The sequence below is a fragment of the Choloepus didactylus genome, chromosome 4, assembly GCF_015220235.1.
Source record: "Choloepus didactylus isolate mChoDid1 chromosome 4, mChoDid1.pri, whole genome shotgun sequence".
In the NCBI taxonomy this organism is placed as follows: domain Eukaryota; kingdom Metazoa; phylum Chordata; class Mammalia; order Pilosa; family Megalonychidae; genus Choloepus; species Choloepus didactylus.
Genome location: NC_051310.1, coordinates 129,204,136 through 129,226,136, shown reverse-complemented (window position 1 = coordinate 129,226,136; position 22,001 = coordinate 129,204,136). Strand labels below are relative to the sequence as shown.

At 39.1% G+C, this 22,001-nt stretch overlaps 1 protein-coding gene and 1 pseudogene across 1 annotated transcript in view; one reads left to right on the top strand and one right to left on the bottom strand.

The window, feature by feature from the left end:
* The window catches only part of DMXL2 (Dmx like 2), a 251,856-nt gene that overhangs the window by 100,856 nt on the left and 128,999 nt on the right, over nucleotides 1-22,001 (bottom strand).
* LOC119530914 lies at nucleotides 3,925-4,611 on the top strand (annotated as a pseudogene).

Sequence of the window (22,001 nt, the reverse complement as noted above, 5' to 3'; positions counted from 1 at the left end):
TAGTGTTAAAAGAGATAAAACAAAATAAGAGTTTCTATGGCTGTTTTAGTTTGCTAGGCTGCTGAAGGCAATATACTATGAAGTGGGTTGGCTTTTAACAATGGAAATTTATTAGCTTACAAGCATATAGCTTTAAAGCTGTGAAGAGTCCAAATCAATGTTTCATTCGGAGAATGAAGACCAGCTGCTGGTGATCCTGGACTCTTCTGTCACATGGCAGCATCTCCTGATCTCTTCCTTTTCTTCCGGTTCCATTTCAGCTTCTTGCTTCCTGTGGCTTTCTCTCTCTCTGTCTGAATTTCATTCTTATAAAGGATTCCAATAATAGCAATAAGACCCATCCTGATAGAGGTGTGCTACACCTTAACTGAAGTAACCTCATCCAACAGTCCTATTTTTTTTTTTTTTCAGAGAGTAGGTATTTACTTTACAATTAATGATTCCCCAAATACAAGAACATCTAAAGAGTAGATAAAAGCAGCTACAGATGTGATCTAGGAAGAAATATCAAGAAAGGAAACACAAGCAGCCCGTGGAGTTCCAGCTGCTGCCACCCCACCCCACTCCCAGCGCTTATCTGTGTTCTTATGGTCAGGTATATTTTGAAGTTGAAAGGCACATTTCCAACAGTTCTTGCCCTTACACATGGCTCTTGAAATACTGCAGACATTTTGGTTCCTATCCAAATAGTAGTCACTGTCACCAAAATCATTCATTTCCTCTTCTTCCTCTGTTTTCCCTCTGGCCCCTCTTTGGCATCTGTGTCTTCCATCCTGACGCTCAAGATGACAAATCCTGATTACAGGGAGGCTGTGATGCTATATACTTTAATATGGGCTGAGTGGAGCCACGGTTAGCCTGTGATTTATGTGATCATTCTACTCACTAGGGCAAGAAAGGCTCTCTTAATCCCATACCTTTAATCCTTGCCTCCTCCAAACCAGTCACATTTCCATCTTATTGTTGCAGCTGCAGCGAGTTCCTTGAAACTAAACTGCAGTTTTCCAGGGATGGTAATTCCATCTTCCTGAGCTGATTCAAAGATTAAATGGGGTGCTTTAGAGACTGCATTCTCAGCAAGGGCAATCAAAAAGTGGTGTTTGGGCCAACAAAAATACAAATTTCAGAAGGAAAGAGGAACTGAAAAAAATCTTTAAAATTAGGGGCATTTGAATGAGTTTAGAGTCTCAACATTGGAGACTAAGGGGGTATCTTCTATACCATAAAATGCTAAGGATATTGTAACACAATTTCCTCAAAACCTTGTCTCTCAGATAAATGCGTGAGTGAGGCATACAGTACAGAAAACAGTTTTTCTCTTCAGTTCTGCTGCCAATCTGCTCCATGATCTTGAGAGAACTAATGAACTTTTTGCAGAATATTCACATCCCTCTCTTTAGATTTTCAGTGTCCTTTCTTGCCTTGTGATACTATACGACTGCCTTATTTTGTCACCTTTAATTGAAAAGTAAAGCATCCACTAAACATGCCAGAAAAATTAGCACTATTGAACCAAAGGAAGAATTAAAAATCTGTCTTAGAGATTGCCCGGAGAGCCATGGCAACCTGATGTAAAGAGAGAGATGGCAATCAGAATCTGATGGAGGAATTTGGAGAGCCAGCAGGCACCAGCGCATCCCCTCCATCCAACCAACCCAACAGTCTTGTGGATACCAGGGGAAGGTTGGAACACCACCATCTCATTGCAGGACAGCTTTCCAAAGGGAATCTAGCAGCTCTGATATTTGGTGTGGTAAATATTCCCTTTAGTTTCCCTCCCGGTCCCTGTCTTTGTTTCTCCCTGCCATGTCACGGAATCAGAGAATATGTGTTCTTTTTTCTGATTGATATCATGTTGTGCCACAGACTGACAACAATCCCGTGCCATTTTATGGGTACAGTGTCCATCCTTTGGGGGCAATGATCCCAGAGTCCACTCTCCCATGGGTAGAGAAAATTGGGTTCATCCCCATTCCTCTGAACTCTCACAGCCTCTCATTGTCTCTATTGCTCTCTGCAGACTTGATTTCTCATCCTGATTTTCCCTCTTTTTTTTTTTAATCTTCATTTTATTGAGATATATTCATATACCACGCAGTCATACAAAACAAATCGTACTTTTGATTGTTCACAGTACCATTACATAGTTGTACATTCATCACCCAAATCAATCCCTGACACCTTCATTAGCACACACACAAGAATAATAAGAATAATAATTAGAGTGAAAAAGAGCAATTGAAGTAAAAAAGAACACTGGGTACCTTTGTCTGTTTGTTTCCTTCCCCTATTTTTCTACTCATCCATCCATAAACTAGACGAAGTGGAGTGTGGTCCTTATGGCTTTCCCAATCCCATTGTCACCCCTCATAAGCTACATTTTTATACAACTGTCTTCGAGATTCATGGGTTCTGGGTTGTAGTTTGATAGTTTCAGGTATCCACCACCAGCTACCCCAATTCTTTAGAACCTAAAAAGGGTTGTCTAAAGTGTGCGTAAGAGTGCCCACCAGAGTGACCTCTCGGCTCCTTTTGGATTCTCTCTGCCACTGAAGCTTATTTCATTTCCTTTCACATCCCCCTTTTGGTCAAGAAGATCCAACAGTCCTATTTAAAATGAGTTCACAGCCACAGGAATGGGTTAAACTTAGGAACATGTTTTTCTGGGGTACATACAGTTCCAAAACATAACATCCATAATCTCCTTAATTTCTTATTTGATATGTAGCTTTTCCATAATAATTGCTATCTTACCTGGTGATTTAAACATTTCTAATTCCTTTCTTTTTTTCATTTATTTTCAGATTTCGGAAGTATATTCATATCTCTATCAACAGTTTTATATTAAATCAGACGTACTTTGAAAATTACTTCCTCTCATTTATTGTAACTCACAACTCTCAATTGAAAATAAGAAAAGCAAAGAAGTAGATTTTTATATTATTGATGGGTTTACTTCCTTTAAAGTCAAGAAAATAAAATTATAATAAATTCTGCTTTTGGTATAAAGAAAATATTTAAACCTAAAATAATGTTATGAGTTTTAATACATGTTTTAATTTTTCAATATTTTTCAACTACTTTAATATTCTTGAAAAAACTAACAATTAAAATATACATAAACATATGTATATATTAACATGCATTTTCATTTCGCTTCAGACTCCAACATGGTTCAGTATGGCACTGCTAGACCCTGTTTTTTTTTAAATTTTTGGCATTTTGCTCATCATGGATTTTTTGCATTATTTTTATTGCTTAAAATATTGCATTAAAATATTATTTACCCAAAATCTTGGACTCAGTATGTTTGGAGGTCCTAGTGCTCAAGAGAGAAATACTTCTACCAGGGAACAAAGTTATTGGAAGCTGAGACTGGCACTGACCATTTTGAACCCCTATGATGTTTAACCAATATGCACGTAAGAATGATTGGTCAGGGTGAGTGATCCTGGTTTATCACTACAAAAAGAGGACAAGGAACTCTACGTCAGCATCTCAAGGGACTTGGACCCTGTGGGAATGAACATTTGAGCCACTCCATCAAGTGAAAAAAAAAATCTACCAACCAAGGTGCTAATAAAAATGTAAGGGGCTGTGGAAAACAGTTTGGCAGTTCCTGGAAAAGTTAAACAGAATTATCACATGACCTGGCAATTCCACTCCTAGGTATATACCCAACAGAAGTGAAAGCAGGGACTCAAAACAGATTCTTGTATACTAATGTTCATAGCAGCATTATTCACAACAGCCAAAAGTCAGAAACAACCTTAGTGTCCAATATATGACTGGATAAACAAAATGTGGTATATACATACAATGGAATATTATTCAGCTATATAAAGGAAATGAAGAGGCAGATGGCAGGGTCCAGCTGGAATGTGGCAGCACCGCTGTGAGCAACAGAAAACAGGCAGTCAGAAAATGGGTAAGAAGAGTCAAGTAAAAACTCAGAAATCAGGCACTGGTGCTACAGCAACTGTGTACCTGAAGGAAATCTTGCGCCTAACTAATGAACTGCTGCAGAGATGCAGTAGCCCCGCACCTGGCCCAGGAAAAGCATGGGAAGAGTATGTACAGATCCGGTGTCTAGTTGAGAAGACACAAAAAAGCAAAAAAGATCTCTCTGTTACTTTTGATGGAAAAAGAGAAGATAATCTTCAAAATCTAATGAAATGGGCCTCTGAAAATGGAGCTTCTGTTGGGGATGTGAAATGGTTAACTTCAAAGAGGACGGCTTTGGTTTAAGAGCAAGAGATATCAAGGCAGAAGAATTGTTTTTATGGGTTCCATGAAAATTACTAATTACTGTTGAATCTGCTAAAAATTCAGTGTTGGGGCCCTTATATTCTCAAGAATGAATTCTTCAAGCCTTGGGAAATATCACACTAGCCTTTCATCTGCTGTGTGAGCAAGCCAACCCTAATTCTTTCTGGCAGCCCTACATTCAGGCCCTCCCCAGTGAAAATGATGCTCCTCTCTACTTTGAAGAAGATGAAGTTCTGTATCTTCAATCAACACAAGCTGTACATGACATCTTCAGCCAATATAAAAACACAGCTCAATAGTTACGCCTATTTCTATAAAGTCATTCAGCCCATTCGCACGTAACATTTGCAGTGCCTTGTGAGTGCAAAATTCCTGTGGACCCTTGATGCATGGGAGTTCATCTAAACACAAAGTAAGCACTATATCTGTGACTGATTAAGCTGGGCCCAGATAGCCCTGAGGCCATATTTTTCTCTTTGAACTAGAACTTGCTTCAAATATGAAAATAAGGCAATGATGTTCTTAGAAACATGAATGACCAAGGAACTCTATCACATAATTTTGTATTCATGCTACTTCCCTGCATTTACAAATCACTCATGCTGAAAATGATGACATAGAGGCACTGAGGGAAGATGGCAGGATGCAGGAAGCTTCAAGAATCAGTCCCTCCACCAGAACAACAATTAAATAGGCAGGAAATGTCTGAATCAACTATTTAAAAAACCCCAGAGTCCATTAGAACGTGGTAAAGCAACCAAGAAAGAGTGGGAGGAAGAGGTGGTCAATTATGGTAAATATCAGTAAACTGCGCTTTGCACAGCAGTTAAACCCATCCCCCACTTTTGTGGCAGGCAGCAGTGGAGTTAAGCCCTAGCATAGTTTGTTAGTACCAGAGAGGGACATAAAAATCCAGTTCCCCAAAATCCAGATGGAGGAGGGGATGCAGACCAATTGCTGACCACTGCTTTGATTACCTACTGTGGAAGGGGGTCCACCTCTAGGGTGGCCATTGCTCCTCAACCCACTCTGGAAAAAGGTAGCAGGAGAGAGTTAACAACAATATGCTTCCTCACAGCTGTGGAGGACAATTAAAGGGCTGCATTTGCTGGGCAGGTGCTGAGCCAAGAAAGCACAGCTTTGGGAAGCAGCAGAAGCAGCTCCTGGTCCCCTTCCTGACGCCTTTCTCATACCCTTCCCCGGGCAATCTGGAGCTGGCCAGTACTCCCTTTGTGGGTCCCTGGCCTTGTTCCAGCTTGGAAAGACTGACTTGGCAGATGATGTGATCCCATATAGAGAACACACTGAGAAGTCCACAATGAAGCTCCTAGAGCTAATAAATGAATTTAGCAAAGTAGTGTAGCGTAAATTAACACACAAAAATCAGTAGTGTTTCTATACACTTGTAATGAACCATCAGAAGAAGAAATTTTAAAAATATTCCACTTAAAACAGCAACTAAAAGAATCAATTTTCTAGGAATAAATCTAACCAGGGAGGTAAAGGTTTTATACACAGAAAACTAAAAAATATTGCTAAAAGAAACCAAAGACCTAAATAAATGGAAGTGTATTCCATTTTCATGGACTGGAAAACTAAATATTGTTAAGATATCAATTCTACTTTAAGTGATTTACAGATTCAATGCAATCCCCATCAAAATCCCAACAACCCTCTTTGCTGAAATGGAAAAGCCAATCAACATATTTATACGGAAGAGTAAGAGACCTTGAATAGCTGACACCATCTTGAAAAAGGAGAGCAAACTCGGAGGATTCACACTTCCTGATCTTAAAAGTTATTATGAAGCCTCTGTAATCATAACAGTATGGTACTGGCACAAGCACAGGTATATAGACCAAAGGAATCAAACTGAAGGTTGAGAAATCAATCCCCACATTTATGGCTAGATGATTTTTGACAAGAGGGTGCAGACCACTCAATTGGGAAAGAACAGTCTCTTCAACAAATGGTGCTGGGAAAACCGGATCTCCACATGTGAAATAATGAAGGTGGATCCCTACTTTACACCATATATAAAAATCAACTGAAAATGAATCAAACACCTAAAAATAAGAGCCAGAACTATAAAACTCCTAGAAGAAAATGTAGGCTGGCATCTTCAGAATGTTGTGTTAGGCAATGGGTTCTTAGATTTTACATCCAAAGCTCAAGCAACAAAAGAAAAAATAAATAAATGGGACCTGAGGCGGGGCAAGATGGCGGACTGGTGAGCTGTATGTTTTAGTTACTTCTCCAGGAAAGTAGGTAGAAAGCCAGGAACTGCGTGGACTGAACACCACAGAGCAATCTGACCTTGGGCATACTTCATACAACACTCATGAAAATGTGGAACTGCTGAGATCAGCGAAATCTGTAAGTTTTTGTGTCCAGGGGACCCGCACCCCTCCCTGCCAGGCTCAGTCCCGTGGGAGGAGGGGCTGTCAGCTCCGGGAAGGAGAAGGGAGAACTGCAGTGGCAGCCCTTATCAGAAACTCATTCTACTGATCCAACTCCAACCATAGATAGACTGAGACCAGACACCAGAGAATCTGAGAGCAGCCAGCCCAGCAGAGAGGAGACAGGCATAGAAAAAAACAACACGAAAAACTCCAAAATAAAAGCGGAGGATTTTTAGAGTTCTGGTGAACACAGAAAGGGGAAGGGCAGAGCTCAGGCCCTGAGGCTCATATGCAAATCCAAAAGAAAAGCTGATCTCTCTGCCCTGTGGACCTTTCCTTAATGGCCCTAATTGCTTTGTCTCTTAGCATTTCAATAGCCCATTAGACCTCTGAGGAGGGCCCTTCTTTTTAATCCTTTTTTCTTTTTCTAAAACAATTACTCTAAGAAGCCCAATACACAAAGCTTCAAAGACTTGCAATTTGGGCAGGTCAAGACAAGAGCAGAACTAAGAGAGCTCTGAGACAAAAGGCAATAATCCAGTGGCTGAGAAAATTCACTAAACAACACAACTTCCCAAGAAAAGGGGGGTGTCCACTCACAGCTACCATCCTGGTGGACAGGAAACACTCCTGCCCATCGCCAGCCCCATAGCCCAGAGCTGCCCCAGACAACCCAGTGTGACGGAAGTGCTTCAAATAACAGGCACACACCACAAAACTAGGCGTGGACATTAGCCTTCCCTGCAACCTCAGCTGATTGTCCCAGAGTTGGGAAGGTGGAGCAGTGTGAATTAACGAAGCCCCATTCAGTCATCATTTCAGCAGACTGGGAGCCTCCCTACACAGCCCAGCAGCCCAGAACTGCCCTGGGGGACGGCACTCACCTGTGACATAGCACAGTCATCCCTCAACAGAGGACCCAGGGTGCACGGCCTGGAAGAGGGGCCCACTTGCAAGTCTCAGGAGCCATACGCCAATACCAAGGACTTGTGGGTCAGTGGCAGAGACAAACTGTGGTAGGACTGAACTGAAGGATTAGACTATTGCAGCAGCTTTAAAACTCTAGGATCACCAAGGAGATTTGATTCTTAGAGCCACCCCCCCCTCCCTGACTGCCCAGAAACACGCCCCATATACAGGGCAGGCAACACCAACTACACACGCAAGCTTGGTACACCAATTGGACCCCACAAGACTCACTCCCCCACTCACCAAAAAGGCTAAGCAGGGGAGAACTGGCTTGTGGAGAACAGGTGGCTCGTGGAAGCCACCTGCTGGTTAGTTAGAGAAAGTGTACTCCACGAAGCTGTAGCTCTGATAAATTAGAGATAAGGACTTCAATTGGTCTACAAATCCTAAAAGAACCCTATCAAGTTCAGCAAATGCCAAGAGGCCAAAAACAACAGAAAATTATAAAGCATATGAGAAAACCAGACGATATGGATAACCCAAGCCCAAGCACCCAAATCAAAAGATCAGAAGAGACACAGCACCTAGAGCAGCTACTCAAAGAACTAAAGATGAACAATGAGACCATAGTACGGGATACAAAGGATATCAAGAAGACCCTAGAAGAGCATAAAGAAGACATTGCAAGACTAAATAAAAAAATGGATGATCTTATGGAAATTAAAGAAACTGTTGACCAAATTAAAAAGATTCTGGACACTCATAGTACAAGACTAGAGGAAGCTGAACAACGAATCAGTGACCTGGAAGACGACAGAATGGAAAATGAAAGCATAAAAGAAAGAATGGGGAAAAAAATTGAAAAGATCTAAATGGACCTCAGGGATATGATAGATAATATGAAACGTCTGAATATAAGACTCATTGGTGTTCCAGAAGGGGAAGAAAAGGGTAAAGGTCTAGGAAGAGTATTCAAAGAAATTGTTGGGGAAAACTTCCCAAATCTTCTAAACAACATAAATACACAAATCATAAATGCTCAGCGAACTCCAAATAGAATAAATCCAAATAAACCCACTCCGAGACATATTCTGATCACACTGTCAAACACAGAAGAGAAGGAGCAAGTTCTGAAAGCAGCAAGAGAAAAGCAATTCACCACATACAAAGGAAACAGCATAAGACTAAGTAGTGACTACTCAGCAGCCACCATGGAGGCGAGAAGGCAGTGGCACGATATATTTAAAATTCTGAGTGAGAAACATTTCCAGCCAAGAATACTTTATCCAGCAAAGCTCTCCTTCAAATTTGAGGGAGAGCTTAAATTTTTCACAGACAAACAAATGCTGAGAGAATTTGCTAACAAGAGACCTGCCCTACTGGAGATACTAAAGGGAGCCCTACAGACAGAGAAACAAAGAAAGGACAGAGAGACTTGGAGAAAGGTTCAGTACTAAAGAGATTCGGTATGGGTACAATAAAGGATATTAATAGACAGAGAGGAAAAATATGACGAACATAAACCAAAGGATAAGATGGCTGATTCAAGAAATGCCTTCACGGTCATAACATTGAATGTAAATGGATTAAACTCCCCAATTAAAAGATATAGATTCGCAGAATGGATCAAAAAAATTGAACCATCAATATGTTGCATACAAGAGACTCATCTTAGACCCAGGGACACAAAGAAACTGAAAGTGAAAGGATGGAAAAAAATATTTCATGCCAGCTACAGCCAAAAGAAAGCAGGTGTAGCAATATTAATCTCAGATAAAATAGACTTCAAATGCAGGGATGTTTTGAGAGACAAAGAAGGCCACTACATACTAATAAAAGGGGCAATTCAACAAGGAGAAATAACAATCGTAAATGTCTATGCACCCAACCAAGGTGCCACAAAATACATGAGAGAAACACTGGCAAAACTAAAGGAAGCAATTGATGTTTCCACAATAATTGTGGGAGACTTCAACATATCACTCTCTCCTATAGATAGATCAACCAGACAGGAGACCAATAAGGAAATTGAAAACCTAAACAATCTGATAAATGAATTAGATTTAACAGACATATACAGGACATTACATCCCAAATCACCAGGATACACATACTTCTCTAGTGCTCATGGAACTTTCTCCAGAATAGATCATATGCTGGGACATAAAACAAGCCTCAATAAATTTAAAACGATTGAAATTACTCAAAGCACATTCTCTGACCACAATGGAATACAATTAGAAGTCAATAACCATCAAAGACTTAGAAAATTCACAAATACCTGGAGGTTAAACAACACACTCCTAAACAATCAGTGGGTTAATGAAGAAATAGCAAGAGAAATTGCTAAATATATAGAGACGAATGAAAATGAGAACACAACACACCAAAACCTATGTGATGCAGCAAAAGCAGTGCTGAGGGGGAAATTTATAGCACTAAACGCATATATTAAAAAGGAAGAAAGAGCCAAAATCAAAGAACTAATGGATCAACTGAAGAAGCTAGAAAACGAACAGCAAACCAATCCTAAACCAAGTAGAAGAAAAGAAATAACAAGGATTAAAGCAGAAATAAATGACATAGAGAACAAAAAAAACAATAGAGAGGATAAATATCACCAAAAGTTGGTTCTTTGAGAAGATCAACAAGATTGACAAGCCCCTAGCTAGACTGACAAAATCAAAAAGAGAGAAGACCCATATAAACAAAATAATGAATGAAAAAGGAGACATAACTGCAGATCCTGAAGAAATTAAAAAAATTATAAGACGATATTATGAACAACTGTATGGCAACAAATTGGATAATGTAGAAGAAATGGACAATTTCCTGGAAACATATGAACAACCTAGGCTGACCAGAGAAGAAATAGAAGACCTCAACCAACCCATCACAAGCAAAGAGATCCAATCAATCATCAAAAATCTTCCCACAAATAAATGCCCAGGGCCAGATGGCTTCACAGGGGAATTCTACCAAACTTTCCAGAAAGAACTGACACCAATCTTACTCAAACTCTTTCAAAACATTGAAGAAAATGGAATACTACCTAACTCATTTTATGAAGCTAACATCAATCTAATACCAAAACCAGGCAAAGATGCTACAAAAAAGGAAAACGACCGGCCAATCTCCTTAATGAATATAGATGCAAAAATCCTCAACAAAATACTTGCAAATCGAATCCAAAGACACATTTAAAAAATCATACACCATGACCAAGTGGGATTCATTCCAGGCATGCAAGGATGGTTCAACATAAGAAAATCAATCAATGTATTACAACACATTAACAAGTCAAAAGGGAAAAATCAATTGATCATCTCAATAGATGCTGAAAAAGCATTTGAAAAAATCCAACATCCCTTTTTGATAAAAACACTTCAAAAGGTAGGAATTGAAGGAAACTTCCTCAACATGATAAAGAGCATATATGAAAAACCCACAGCCAGCATAGTACTTAATGGTGAGAGACTGAAAGCCTTCCCTTAAGATCAGGAACAAGACAAGGATGCCCGCTGTCACCACTGTTATTCAACATTGTGCTGGAAGTGCTAGCCACGGCAATCCGGCAAGACAAAGAAATAAAAGGCATCCAAATTGGAAAAGAAGAAGTAAAACTGTCATTGTTTGAAGATGATATGATCTTATATCTAGAAAACCCTGAGAAATCGATGATACAGCTACTAGAGCTAATAAACAAATTTAGCAAAGTAGCGGGATACAAGGTTAATGCACATAAGTCAGTAATGTTTCTATATGCTAGAAATGAACAAACTGAAGAGACACTCAAGAAAAAGATACCATTTTCATTAGCAACTAAAAAAATCAAGTACCTAGGAATAAACTTAACCAAAGATGTAAAAGACCTATACAAAGAAAACTACATAACTCTACTAAAAGAAATAGAAGGGGACCTTAAAAGATGGAAAAATATTCCATGTTCATGGATAGGAAGGCTAAATGTCATTAAGATGTCAATTCTACCCAAACTCATCTACAGATGCAATGCAATCCCAATCAAAATTCCAACAACCTACTTTGCAGACTTGGAAAAGCTAGTTATCAAATTTACTTGGAAAGGGAAGATGCCTCGAATTGCTAAAGACACTCTAAAAAAGAAAAACGAAGTGGGAGGACTTACACTCCCTGACTTTGAAGTTTATTATAAAGCCACAGTTGCCAAAACAGCATGGTACTGGCACAAAGATAGACATATAGATCAATGGAATCGAATTGAGAATTCAGAGATAGACCCTCAGATCTATGGCCGACTGATCTTTGATAAGGCCCCCAAAGTCACTGAACTGAGCCATAATGGTCTTTTCAACAAATGGGGCTGGGAGAGTTGGATATCCATATCCAAAAGAATGAAAGAGGACCCCTACCTCACCCCCTACACAAAAATTAACTCAAAATGGACCAAAGATCTCAATATAAAAGAAAGTACCATAAAACTCCTAGAAGATAATGTAGGAAAACATCTTCAAGACCTTGTATTAGGCGGCCACTTCCTAGACTTTACACCCAAAGCACAAGCAACAAAAGAAAAAATAGACAAATGGGAACTCCTCAAGCTTAGAAGTTTCTGCACCTCAAAGGAATTTCTCAAAAAGGTAAAGAGGCAGCCAACTCAATGGGAAAAAATTTTTGGAAACCATGTATCTGACAAAAGACTGATATCTTGCATATATAAAGAAATCCTACAACTCAATGACAATAGTATAGACAGCCCAATTATAAAATGGGCAAAAGATATGAAAAGACAGTTCTCTGAAGAGTAAATACAAATGGCCAAGAAACACATGAAAAAATGTTCAGCTTCACTAGCTATTAGAGAGATGCAAATTAAGACCACAATGAGATACCATCTCACACCAGTTAGAATGGCTGCCATTAAACAAACAGGAAACTACAAATGCTGGAGGGGATGTGGAGAAATTGGAACTCGTATTCATTGTTGGTGGGACTTTATAATGGTTCAGCCACTCTGGAAGTCAGTCTGGCAGTTCCTCAGAAAACTAGATATAGAGTTACCATTCGATCCAGCGATTGCACTTCTCGGTATATACCCGGAAGGTCGGAAAGCAGTGACACGAACAGGTATCTGCACGCCAATGTTCATAGCAGCATTATTCACAATTGCCAAGAGATGGAAACAACCCAAATGTCCTTCAACAGATGAGTGGATAAATAAAATGTGGTATATACACAAGATGGAATACTATGTGGCAGTAAGAAGGAACGATCTCGTGAAACATATGAGAACATGGATGAACCTTGAAGACATAATGCTGAGCGAAATAAGCCAGGCACAAAAAGAGAAATATTATATGCTACCACTAATGTGAACTTTGAAAAATGTAAAACAAATGGTTTATAAAGTAGAATGTAGGGGAACTAGCAATAGAGACCAATTAAGGAAGGGGGAACAAAAATCCAAGAAGAACAGATAAACTATTTAACGTTCTGGGGATGCCCAGGAATGACTATGGTCTGTTAATTTCTGATGGATAGAGTAGGAGCAAGTTCACAGAAATGTTGCTATATTAGGTAACTTTCTTGGGGTAAAGTAGGAACATGTTGGAAGTTAAGCAGTTATCTTAGGTTAGTTGTCTTTTTCTTACTCCCTTGTTATGGTCTCTTTGAAATGTTCTTTTATTGTATGTTTGTTTTCTTTTTAACTTTTTTTTCATACAGTTGATTTAAAAAAGAAGGGAAACTAAAAAAAAAAGAAAAACAAGGAAAAAAAGATGTAGTGCCCCCTTGAGGAGCCTGTGGAGAATGCAGGGGTATTTGCCTACCCCACCTCGATGGTTGCTAACATGACCACAGACATAGGGGGCTGGTGGTTTGATGGGTTGAGCCCTCTACCATAGGTTTTACCCTTGGGAAGATGGTTGCTGCAAAGGAGAGGCTAGGCCTCCCTATGGTTGTGCGTAAGAGCCTCCTCCCTAATGCCTCTTTGTTGCTCAGATGTGGCCCTCTCTCTCTGGCTAAGCCAACTTGAAAGGTGAAATCACTGCCCTCCCCCCTATGTGGGATCAGACACCCAGGGGAGGGAATCTCCCTGGCAACTTGGAATATGACTCCCGGGGAGGAATGTAGACCTGGCATCGTGGGACGGAGAACATCTTCTTGACCAAAAGGGGGATGTGAAAGGAAATGAAATAAGCTTCAGTGGCAGAGAGATTCCAAAAGGAGCCGAGAGGTCACTCTGGTGGGCACTCTTACACACACTTTAGACATCCCTTTTTAGGTTCTAAAGAATTGGCGTAGCTGGTGGTGGATACCTGAAACTATCAAACTACAACCCAGAACCCAGGAATCTCGAAGACAGTTGCATAAAAATGTAGCTTATGAGGGGTGACAATGGGATTGGGAAAGCCATAAGGACCACACTCCACTTTGTCTAGTTTATGGATGGATGAGTAGAAAAATAGGGGAAGGAAACAAACAGACAAAGGTACCCAGTGTTCTTTTTTACTTCAATTGCTCTTTTTCACTCTAATTATTATTCTTGTTATTTTTGTGTGTGTGCTAATGAAGGTGTCAGGGATTGATTTAGGTGATGAATGTACAACTATGTAATGGTACTGTGAACAATCGAAAGTACGATTTGTTTTGTATGACTGCATGGTATGTGAATATATCTCAATAAATTGAAGATAAAAAAAAAAATAAAAACAAATGGGACCTTACCAAAATTAAAAACTTCTATGCATCAAAGGACTTTATCATAAAAGTGTATTACAACCTATACAATGGGAGAAAATATTTGGAAACCACATATCCTATAAAGGTTTAATTTCCAGAATATATAAAGAAGTCCTCAGTTCAACAACAAAAAGACAAACTACCCGATTAAAAATGGGTAAAAGACTTGAAAAGATATTTACCCAAAGAAAATACACAAATGGCCAAAAAGGACATGGAAAAATGCTCAACTGCATTAGCCATCAGGAAAATGCAAATCAAAACCACAATGAGATACCATTTCACACCCACTAGAATGGCTATTATCAAAAAAACAAAAAACAAAGAACAAAAAATTACAAGTGTTGGGGAGGATGGTGGGAATGTAAAATGGTACAGCTGCTGTGGAAGTCAGTTTAACAGTTCCTCAGAAAGTTAATTACAGAATTACCATATGACCCAGCAATCTCACGTCTAGATATATACCCAAAAGAATTGAAGGAAGGAACTTAGGCAGATATTTGAACATCAATGTTCACGGCAGCATTATTCACATTTGCCAAAAGATGGAAGCAATCCAAGTGTCCAACAACCCATGAATGGATAAATAAAATGTGGTACATAAACAAAATGGATTATTATTCAGTCACAAAAAGGAATAAAATTCTGATGCATGCAACATGGATGAACCTTAAAGTGAAATTATCCAAAGACAGAAAAAATATTATATGATAACACAGATATGAAATTATTAGAATAAGCAAATGTATTGAGTCAGAATCTAGAATATAGGTTAACAGGGGATGTGGTGGGTATAAGGAATAAGGAGTTAAAGCCTAAAATGTACAGAGTTTCTATTAGAGATGATGGAAATATTTTGGTAATGGATGGTGGTGATGGTAGCACAACATTGTGAATGTAATTAACAGCACTGAAATACATATTTGAACATAGTTAAAATGGGAAAATATAGATTGTATATATGTTACTAGAATAAAGTTTTTTATTTAATCCATAGAACTGCACAACACAGTGAACCCTATTTAAACCACAGACTACAGTTAATAATACAATAATAAAAGTATTATTTCATCAACTGTTACAAATGTACCATGCCAATGCAAGGTGTTAATAAAAAGTGGTGTATGTTCTGATACTTTTGCCAACATGGATGAACCTTGAAAACACTATGCTGAGTAAAATCAGTCAGACACAAAAGGACAACTATTTTATGATTCCACTTCTATGAAATATCTAGAACAAGCAAATTCATAGAAACATGAAGTAGATTAGAGGTTACCAGAGCCTGGGGATGACGGGAATGGGAGTTATTGGTTAATGAGTACATTTTCTGTTTTGGATGATAAAAAAAGTTTTGGTAATGAATTGTGGTGATAATAGCACAAAATTGTAACAATAATTAATGCCACTGAATTGTACATTTAAAAACAGTTAAAATTTGAAATTTTATGTTTTCACAATAAAAAACAAATTAAAAAAATAGTGTAAGGCAACACAGAATTTGGTGGTGGAAGAGGGAAATTACGATTATCCCAACTTGAGCTTTGTGACCAGCTATAGAAGCAAGTGCTTTAACAGCTTTCCTTTGTGTTGTTTCTTTTTATCTCCTTTCCCTGCTTTGATGGGAACTGATGGTAGCAACAACTACAATTTAGGTTTCTAGTGGGACTGTGACTGAACTAACATCACCTCACAATGATAATAATATAATACAATGACTAATGGAATCTGTGTTTCCTTATGTTGGAGAGAAAAGTTTTTTCATCTAAATAAAGAACAGGAATAGATACAAAGGGGCAAAAAGAATAGAATTTTGTAGTTATTCCTTATTTGCATCCTGACCCTTGATCCATTTTCCACCCACCTCTGCCTTGCTCTGTGCACCAGAAAGCTGACCTCTGGACTACATCACTCAGAGGTGATTCTTTCATGCACCATAAGTTATGCACAGCAGGACCTCAATAAAAATAATGACATCAAATAACAGCTTCATAACAACAAATCTCAAATGTACACTGATACCTTATGTGCAGCAGTAGGAAATTTTTCCAATTGCCTGCAAAACAATTATCTAAACCACATCTAGTTATCTAAAACCACAGCAACCTCACATTCAATGTGTTCTAATCATACTAATGACTAGGTCATCATCAATACCTCACAAATATTTTGTCATAGCTAATGGAACCACTATCACCAACTAGAAACCTTAGAACCATCTCCTTTTGTTTCCCTATTCAGTTTGTAAGTCCTACTCTTCTCCTTTTCCAACGTCTACCAAATCCCACTCTAGCTTAGGTTTGTATTATCACATGCTTACATGACCCTAATAGATTCCTCGTTCTCTCCACGCTTCCAGTACCTACCAACTACACTCCATCATGCAACTTAACTACTTCACTTCCCTGTCTAAAAACTTTTAGTGCCCCTTAAATCCACCTCCCGACCCACAGAATTAAATTCCAAATATTTCATGTTTCCCAAGGAATAAAAAAAAAAAAACAAAAAAACAAAAAAACTCAGCATCTACTAAAAATCTCATTTGAGTAAGAGGACAGACATGTGACAACTTCTTGCTACATTTCAACTTGTAATTAGAAGAAGTAACTAGGAGAAACTGCTACTCTCATAAGAAAACAAAACAGTTGAGCAAAAAGTAATGGGAACTTGACAGAAAGTAATCATGTCATTTTGAGTTTATAATAGACAAGAAAGGCAGGGCTCTGTATTCTGAATTTTAGAGAGGTGAAAATCCCAGCATTCCAAAGAAAAAAATTTATAGAATGAGACTCTGAAAGTTGAAATAGCTTAAGAGAGTCTAGAGGCGGGCGGGGCAAGATGGCGGACTGGTGAGCTGTATGTTTTAGTTACTCCTCCAGGAAAGTAGGTAGAAAGCCAGGAACTGTGTGGACTGGACACCAAAGAGCAATCTGACTTTGGGCATACTTCATACAACACTCATGAAAACGTGCAACTGCTGAGATCAGCGAAATCTGTAAGTTTTTGCGGCCAGGGGACCCGCGCCCCTCCCTGCCAGGCTCAGTCCCGTGGGAGGAGGGGCTGTCAGCTCCGGGAAGGAGAAGGGAGAACTGCAGTGGCAGCCCTTATCGGAATCTCATTCTACTGATCCAAACTCCAACCATAGATAGACTGAGACCAGACACCAGAGAATCTGAGAGCAGCCAGCCCAACAGAGAGGAGACAGGCATAGAGAAAAAAAAACAACACGAAAAACTCCAAAATAAAAGCGGAGGATTTTTGGAGTTCTGGTGAACATAGAAAAGGGGAAGGGCCCTGAGGCGCATATGCAAATCCCGAAGAAAAGCTGATCTCTCTGCCCTGTGGACCTTTCCTTAATGGTGCTGGTTGCTTTGTCTCTTAGCATTTCAATAACCCATTAGATCTCTGAGGAGGGCCCTTTTTTTTTTTTTTTTTTAATCCATTTTTCTTTTTCTAAAACAATTACTCTAAGAAGCCCAATACAGAAAGCTTCAAAGACTTGCAATTTGGGCAGGTCAAGTCAAGAGCAGAACTAAGAGAGCTCTGAGACAAAAGGTAATAATCCAGTGGCTGAGAAAATTCACTAAACACCACAACTTTCCAAGAAAAGGGGGGTGTCCGCTCACAGCCATCATCCTGGTGGACAGGAAACACTCCTGCCCATCGCCAGCCCCATAGCCCAGAGCTGCCCCAGACAACCCAGTGTGACGGAAGTTCTTCAAATAACAGGCACACACCACAAAACTGGGCGTGGACATTAGCCTTCCCTGCAACCTCAGCTGATTGTCCCAGAGCTGGGAAGGTGGAGCAGTGTGAATTAACAAAGCCCCTTTCAACCATCATTTCAGCAGACTGGGAGCCTCCCTACACAGCCCAGCAGCCCAGAACTGCCCTGTGGGGACGGCACTCACCTGTGACATAGCACAGTCATCCCTCAACAGAGGACCCGGGGTGCACGGCCTGGAAGAGGGGCCCACTTGCAAGTCTCACGAGCCATACGCCAATACCAAGGACTTGTGGGTCAGTGGCAGAGACAAACTGTGGCAGGACTGAACTGAAGGATTAGACTATTGCAGCAGCTTTAAAACTCTAGGATCACCACGGAGATTTGATTGTTAGAGCCACCCCCCCTCCCTGACTGCCCAGAAACACGCCCCATATACAGGGCAGGCAACATCAACTACACACGCAAGCTTGGTACACCAATTGGACCCCACAAGACTCACTCCCCCACTCACCAAAAAAGCTAAGCAGGGGAGAACTGGCTTGTGGAGAACAGGTGGCTTGTGGACGCCACCTGCTGGTTAGTTAGAGAAAGTGTACTCCACGAAGCTGTAGATCTGATAAATTAGAGATAAGGACTTCAATTGGTCTACAAACCCTAAAAGAACCCTATCAAGTTCAGCAAATGCCACGAGGCCAAAAACAACAGAAAATTATAAAGCATATGAGAAAACCAGACGATATGGATAACCCAAGCCCAAGCACCCAAATCAAAAGATCAGAAGAGACACAGCACCTAGAGCAGCTACTCAAAGAACTAAAGATGAACAATGAGACCATAGTACAGGATACAAAGGAAATCAAGAAGACACTAGAAGAGCATAAAGAAGACATTGCAAGACTAAATAAAAAAATGGATGATCTTATGGAAATTAAAGAAACTGTTGACCAAATTAAAAAGATTCTGGACACTCATAGTACAAGACTAGAGGAAGGTGAACAACGAATCAGTGACCTGGAAGATGACAGAATGGAAAATGAAAGCATAAAATAAAGAATGGGGAAAAAAATTGAAAAAATCGAAACGGACCTCAGGGATATGATAGATAATATGAAACGTCCAAATATAAGACTCATTGGTGTACCAGAAGGGGAAGAAAAGGGTAAAGGTCTAGGAAGAGTATTCAAAGAAATTGCTGGGGAAAACTTCCCAAATCTTCTAAACAACATAAATACACAAATCATAAATGCTCAGTGAACTCCAAATAGAATAAATCCAAATAAACCCACTCCGAGACATATACTGATCACACTGTCAAACACAGAAGAGAAGGAGCAAGTTCTGAAAGCAGCAAGAGAAAAGCAATTCACCACATACAAAGGAAACAGCATAAGACTAAGTAGTGACTACTCAGCAGCCACCATGGAGGCAAGAAGGCAGTGACATGACATATTTAAAATTCTGAGTGAGAAAAGTTTCCAACCAAGAATACTTTATCCAGCAAAGCTCTCCTTCAAATTTGAGGGAGAGCTTAAATTTTTCACAGACAAACAAATGCTGAGAGAATTTGCTAACAAGAGACCTGTCCTACTGGAGATACTAAAGGGAGCCCTACAGACAGAGAAACAAAGAAAGGACGGAGAGACTTGGAGAAAGGTTCACTACTAAAGAGATTCGGTATGGGTACAATAAAGGATATTAATAGACAGAGGGGAGAAATATGACAAACATAAACCAAAGGATAAGATCGCTGATTCAAGAAATGCCTTCACGGTTATAACGTTGAATGTAAATGAATTAAACTCCCCAATTAAAAGATATAGATTCGCAGAATGGATCAAAAAAAACGAACCATCAATATGTTGCATACAAGAGACTCATCTTAGACACAGGGACACAAAGAAACTGAAAGTGAAAGGATAGAAAAAAATATTTCATGCCAGCTACAGCCAAAAGAAAGCAGGTGTAGCAATATTAATCTCAGATAAAATAGACTTCAAATGCAGGGATGTTTTGAGAGACAAAGAAGGCCACTACATACTAATAAAAGGGGCAATTCAGCAAGGAGAAATAACAATCGTAAATGTCTATGCACCCAATCAAGGTGCCACAAAATACATGAGAGAAACACTGGCAAAACTAAAGGAAGCAATTGATGTTTCCACAATAATTGTGGGAGACTTCAACACATCACTCTCTCCTATAGATAGATCAACCAGACAGAAGACCAATAAGAAAATTGAAAACCTAAACAATCTGATAAATGAATTAGATTTAACAGACATATACAGGACATTACATCCAAAATCACCAGATACACATACTTTTCTAGTGCTCATGGAACTTTCTCCAGAATAGATCATATGCTGGGACATAAAACAAGCCTCAGTAAATTTAAAAAGATTGAAATTATTCAAAGCACATTCTCTGACCACAATGGAATACAATTAGAAGTCAATAACCATCAGAGACTTAGAAAATTCACAAATACCTGGAGGTTAAACAACACACTCCTAAACAATCAGTGGGTTAATGAAGAAATAGCAAGAGAAATTGCTAAATATATAGAGACGAATGAAAATGAGAACACAACACACCAAAACCTATGTGATGCAGCAAAAGCAGTGCTGAGGGGGAAATTTATAGCACTAAACGCATATATTAAAAAGGAAGAAAGAGCCAAAATCAAAAAACTAATGGATCAACTGAAGAAGCTAGAAAATGAACAGCAAACCAATCCTAAACCAAGTAGAAGAAAAGAAATAACAAGGATTAAAGCAGAAATAAATGACATAGAGAACAAAACAACAATAGAGAGGATAAATATCACCAAAAGTTGGTTCTTTGAGAAGATCAACAAGATTGACAAGCCTCTAGCTAGACTGACAAAATCAAAAAGAGAGAAGACCCATATAAACAAAATAATGAATGAAAAAGGTGACATAACTGCAGATCCTGAAGAAATTAAAAAAATTATAAGAGGATACTAGGAAAAACTGTATGGCAATAAACTGGATAATGTAGAAGAAATGGACAATTTCCTGGAAACATATGAACAACCTAGGCTGACCAGAGAAGAAATAGAAGACCTCAACCAACCCATCACAAGCAAAGAGATCCAATCAGTCATCAAAAAGCTTCCCACAAATAAATGCCCAGGGCCAGATGGCTTCACAGGGGAATTCTACCAAACTTTCCAGAAAGAACTGACACCAATCTTACTCAAACTCTTTCAAAACATTGAAGAAAATGGAACACTACCTAACTCATTTTATGAAGCTAACATCAATCTAACACCAAAACCAGGCAAAGATGCTACAAAAAAGGAAAACTACTGGCCAATCTCCTTAATGAATATAGATGCAAAAATCCTCAACAAAATACTTGCAAATCGAATCCAAAGACACATTTAAAAAATCATACACCATGACCAAGTGGGGTTCATTCCAGGCATGCAAGGATGGTTCAACATAAGAAAATCAATCAATGTATTACAACACATTAAAATCAAAAGGGAAAAATCAACTGGTCATCTCAATAGATGCTGAAAAAGCATTTGACAAAATCCAACATCCCTTTTTGATAAAAACACTTCAAAAGGTAGGAATTGAAGGAAACTTCCTCAGCATGATTAAGAGCATATATGAAAAACCCACAGCCAGCATAGTACACAATGGTGAGAGACTGAAAGCCTTCCCTCTAAGATCAGGAACAAGACAAAGATGCCCGCTGTCACCACTGTTATTGAACATTGTGCTGGAAGTGCTAGCCAGGGCAATCCGGCAAGACAAAGAAATAAAAGGCATCCAAATTGGAAAAGAAGAAGTAAAACTGTCACTGTTTGCAGATGATATGATCTTATATCTAGAAAACCCTGAGAAATCGACGATACAGCTACTAGAGCTAATAAACAAATTTAGCAAAGTAGCGGGATACAAGATTAATGCACATAAGTCAGTAATGTTTCTATATGCTAG